A 5,711-nucleotide genomic window follows, 5' to 3' on the forward strand; every position below is an offset into this window, starting at 1 on the left:
CTAGCTTTTCTGTAATCTCTACTCTCCATTTAAATAATGTGTTTTGTCATTTTTCCTTTCATACTGACCAACTTCACATTTTCCAGCATGCAGGTCCTCCCCAGGTTATGACGCCCGACTTATGGACAGTCTATACATAGAATGAGCGGATGGGGATGCAGGCATCTTCTGCCAGGTGGGAATGGGGCATTTCCGCGTGCCTTCTCACCCGTCCCCCACCCTCGAGATGCGACAATTGGGGGCTGGGTGGAGCCGGGCAGAGGGGAGAGTGCTGAGCAGACTCACTCGCTCACTCACTGAGGCTGACAGCTGCCCTTCCCGCGCCTGCTCACTCTCCCATCACAACTGTTTCCTGTTCATTCCTGACTTACCAACAGTTCTAAGGACCAGAACCCTGTCGTAACCTGGGGACTCCCTGTACTCTGTTTGTCAACCTCTTGCTTACTCACTTCTGTTTCTCTGTACGTTCTTTGTATTCTCCTCGCATTCCTACCTAATTTTGTGTCTTCTGCAAATTTGGCAACAGTTAATGTGAACCATTAACACATACTGTCAACGGTTGGCATCCCAACACTGATCCTGCAGTACTCCACTGATTATAGGCACCAACCTGAAACTGACTCCCTTAACCGTGCTCAGTACCTCCTGCTGGTTAGCCAGTCTTCTAAACGTATGAATGTATTACCTCCAACAGAGTGTGCTCTTGCAGTGTAACCTTTTGTGTGGCACCTTGTCAAATACCTTGTGAAAATCCAAATGTATTACATCTACTGGTTCTCCTCTTTCTACTCTGGCTTGTACCTCCTCAAAGAGCACCTATTAAATTTGTCGTTCATGATATCCCTTTGGTGACACGTTTTCTCTGTTTGATGACACCCTGATTTTCCAGATGTCTGATATAACTTCAATAAATCATACTAGCATTTTTCCAACAAAAGGCGTTAGGTTGACTGGTCTACCAGCTTTTTGCCTCCCACCCCTTTCAAATGAGCGTACCACATTCCCATTCCTCTGCTACTTTTTGGAAGTTTTACAGCCACTGCCTCTGTGGCCACTTCTTTGGGACCCAGGTCATCAGATCCTGGGACTTATTAACCTTTAGCCCCATTAGTTTACCTAATACTACTATGACGTTGGTGGTATTTAATTCCTTCCCTGTTTTTTTATTAATGGTATGTGTTGATAATATCTTCTACCATACAGACTGATGCAAACTCCTCCACCATTTCATTTTTTCCCCATCACTATTTCCCCAGCCTCATTCTCTAAGGGACCAATATTCACTTTGACCTCTCTCTTCCTCTTGCCTGCTTAAACAAGCTTTTATCACCAGTTTTAATATTTTGCACTAGTTTGTCCTCGTAGTTTATTTTCTCTTCTTGAGTTTGTTTTAGTTGTCCGTTGCTGGATTCTGAATTTATCCGAGTCTTTGGACCCACCACTGACTTTTATAGTGATGGAGCTGACCTTGAGTAATGTGTGTGCCTGGAAGAGTAGCTATCTCTGACTTTACCCCTGATGGGTAAATGGGTGAAGGTTCTGATTGGCTTAGTAATGGATAAAGATTTGATTCTTAAGCTCAGGGCGGCTATAGTTGAATTCTTTTGGGTTACAAAAGTGGGAGAGATCAGTTGGAATCCTTGCTTCTCAGTAGTATATCAGTGACAATGTGATCATAAATCCTATCTGGCTACAGAAATGCCTCTGAGGCCTAAATCCTCAGACATAGAGCTGGCTGCTGTCTGGGTGTGGCAAGTCTGTGACTGATGGGTGATGCTGTGCCCCTGTGTCACCCATTATGCACAGCCTGTAGATGATTTTGTGGATCTCACGGCAAGTGATCTGGTCAAGGACTGCTTGTCCTATCCTGAGCCCTTTGCATGAGATCTTAGGGATCGGTGCTGGTCTACTGGAGACTCTCTTCAGGTTGTCTTTGAAGTGTTTGTGCGGGTAATCCTCCTTTCTGCGACCCTGCCTCATCATCCCAAACAATAGTGTAGCGGTTAGTGTAACGCTTTACAGCGACCCGGGTTCAAATCCGGCCACTGTCTGTAAGGAGTTTGTATGTTCTCCCTGTGACTGCGTGGGTTTCCTCCGGGTGCTCCGGTTTCCTCCCACATTCCAAAGACGTACGGGTTAGCAAGTTGTGGGCATGCTATGTTGACACCAGAAGCGTGGCGACACTTGTGGGCTGCCCCCATTACACTCTATGCAAAAGATGCATTTCACTGTGTGTTTCGATGTACATGTGACTAATAAAGATATCTTTTCTGTTTTCGGACACTGTGGGTTTCTGTCCTAATCACAAGCCCAATCCATCCCAAGTTGCGTTTTCAGCAGCATTTCCTTGTTGTGAGTTGTATTTGCCCGTTTGAACACCCGTGCTGGTAATTCCTTCCTGCCAGCAAGGTTTATTATTCAGCAGAAGACTATGAACCACTCCAGTCTCACCACTCCCCTTCTCTTTATACCGGCCATCTCTCCTCTCCACTCTAAGTCCTGATGCAGGATTGCGACTCCAAACATCGACGATTCCTTTCCTCCCACAGATGCCGTTCAGCCTGCTGGGTTCTTCCAGCAGATCGTTTGTTGCTCCTGCCTAATCTTGTTCCTCCGTTTGCATCTTTTAACATCCTACTTAACTGGCTGGTTCTAAAGCGTGGTGTGGGAGGACAGGTTTTTCAGTTTATGGGGCATTGATTCCAGTGCTGGGATGGGCTCCATTTAAGAGTCAGTACCAGTGTACTGGTGAATGGAACAACAGTGGCCACAGATAAGGGTTGGGCTGTAAGCAGAGTGTGGATGGAAGGAAGAGGTTGCAAAGATAGTGTATCAAAAATTAAATGTTCCAGGATATTTGAAGTTTCGAGTGGCCCTGATAATAAAAGGCTGATGTAACGGCAGTAGGTTTTAATAACCTAGGCTTGAAGAGCACCAAATGATATCAGTAGAATGAAGCATCATTAGGCAGATGAAAAGGGACAAAAAACACCAATAAGCCCCATAACAACCAAATAGCAGCAAAAAGTCTGCTGGAGGGACTCAGCGCGTCGAGCAGCATCTGTTGGGGGGGAAAGGAATTGACCTTCCGCTTCCCGATGCAGGGGTTCCACCCAAAACGTTGACAATTCCTCTCTCCAACCCCCCCCCCCCAGATGCTGCTCGACCCACTTGCGTTCCTCCAGCAGATTGTTTGTTGCTCCAGATTCCAGCATCTGCAGTCTCCTGTGTCTCCATAACAACCAAGTATATTATTTGTGAGAGGCTATTTAAAAATGGCATTTGTCAGAAGAAAATTTTGAAGCGGTGACTTGTAATGTTGCCTAGCAGAGCAGTATGCTCAATGATTGGGAAAGTTTCGCAATGATGAAGACATTGATACAGAGGGATAAGATAAAATATGAGGAATATTCAACAAAATATAACTATATACAAATTGAAGAGAGTAGAAAATGTGTGTGAGTGTTTTGTAGAGCAGGAAAGGGGGTGAGGAGGTAAACAAAATATTTTGCGTCACTCTTCACTGCAGAAGACACTAAACACTGGGGAACCAAACATTGATGAGAGGACAATTTAATCATCAAAGAGAAAGCATAATTAAGGGGCCTAAAAGCACTGTGCTCTAGAGCTGATGTCCTGCACCAATAGGTTCTTTGAAAAGAAGATGGTTAATGAAGATTGTGCCTGCATTTATGGTGATCTTTCAAAATTCATTGGATTTCAAAACAGTATGGGCAGGTTAGCTCGACCTCTGTCTTCAGAGAAAATGCTGGCAGAGGACACTTGGATCATAGAGCAATAAAGCAGACCCTGTGTGGTTTCATCGAGGGAAAATCACATCTGATAGTCTGAGAGACTTTTTTGAGGATTTAATTAGCAAGATAGATGAAAGGGGAAACTATCAGATGCAGCTTATCTAGATTTTCAAAGGGCATTTGATAAGGAACAACATACAATACTTGCAGTGCTAAAGATGATTACATTACTATGGATTGATCAAAGACAGAAAACAGTAGGAGTAAGCTGGTCACGTTCAGGGGTCTGTCTGATACCAGATGTTGCCACAGGGCTCTCAGCTACCTATAGAAGTAATCTAGATAAGAGGACAACGTGTACTGCCTCCGAGTTCCTTGGCATTTCAAAGCTAGGTGGAGGAAGTGAGCTGTGGGATATGTAGGTTATGTAGACAGGTTGTGAGTCCTGTCAACAGGTGGCAATTGCAGTCTATTTGGGGAAAATGTGAGGTAGGAAGAATAAACATGTATAAATGGTGCTTAGAAGGAACAGTGGAGCAGGCTTGAGGGGTCAAATGTTATTTTCCAGTATCTATTATATCTTGTGTTCTTACCTAGTCCCCACTCTGCTCATTCCCACAAGATCTTCAACAATCCCTTGTCTAACTGCACTCCTGTTCACTCCATATCCTTTTAGCAACAAACTTAGTGTCTTCTGATTATTCCCATTTCATTTGCTATCCCACTCTCCCTTCCCTCCCCAGCCCAATTCCATGTGGAAAATTGCTCAGAAAAAGCAGGAGGAGTCCAGTGCAACTAATTTCTGCACCATTGCTCTGCTCACTAGCAAAGCAACAGCAGGTGTTGCCGGTGGTACTATCAGTTACCTGATGTTCAGTGTGGCTTTTGCAAGGACTGACTGGCTCCAGATCTCTTGGTCTAGAGCTAAATTCCACAGGTGAGTTGAAAGTGACCTTCTCCTAATATCAAGGCGAAATCATGGCACCAAGGAACTTTGACGTAAATGGAAATCAAGAGAAATAATTTCCACAGTTGGATCACATTTTACACCAAGGACAATAGTTGCAGTTCACGGTGCCCATTATTCCAGCCCTATGGTATTGCTGCAGGATTTCCTCAGGGCAGTGTCGTCGGCTCCGTCATCCTCAAAATTTTCATCATGACCGACCTTCCATCACGAGGTTGGAAGTGGTGACGTTTGCCGATGATTGCAGAGGAAACTTACCAGGTATCAGCAACGAGGAACTTCAGTCATAAAGAGTGACCAGAGCAGTTGGTATTATTCTTGAGCAACATAATGCTGGAGGAACTCCAGGGGTCAGGCAGCATCAGTGGAGGGAAATGGGACAGTCGTCGGTTCAGCTCGAGACCCTTCATCTGGCTGAGAAGGCACAGAGGTGCTCAAAGCCTTGAAGCAGTAGCAAATAGCAGTGAGAGAAGGGCACAAGCCAATGGATACACATTTAAGCCAAATGGCAAAGGAGGTGACATGAGATTTTCTTTCGTGTGAAGTTGTGATTTGGTATGCTGGCGCTTGAAAAGACATTGGAGTAGGTTTAGAAATGATATTTGAAAGAGAATTAGATGTATTCTTGAAGGGGAAAAACAAAGTTGTGTGGAAAAGGCAAGGGAATAGGACTAATTGGACAGCAATTACTATGGACTAAATGGCTTTGTGTACTGTGAGATGCGCAGCCCTATTGTTAGGATACCGGTGAATGCAGCAAATAGCTGTATTAACACAGCCTCGTGTGAGATCCCTGCCTTTTTGCTGTGTTTATACGTGTTGGGGTCGCATTGCAAATCTAAAGAAGCAGCAACAAAACCCCCCAGGCCGAAGAGAAACACGGATTGTCTGTGCCCTCTCCGGCCTATAGATGGCCCTGTGAGAGGCCGGGGGCACCTTCACCCTGCACAACGTCTTTCCTTTCCAGCCCAGCCACTCGTTGACGAGTT

This window comes from Pristis pectinata, chromosome 33 (assembly GCF_009764475.1).
Source record: "Pristis pectinata isolate sPriPec2 chromosome 33, sPriPec2.1.pri, whole genome shotgun sequence".
NCBI lineage: Eukaryota > Metazoa > Chordata > Chondrichthyes > Rhinopristiformes > Pristidae > Pristis > Pristis pectinata.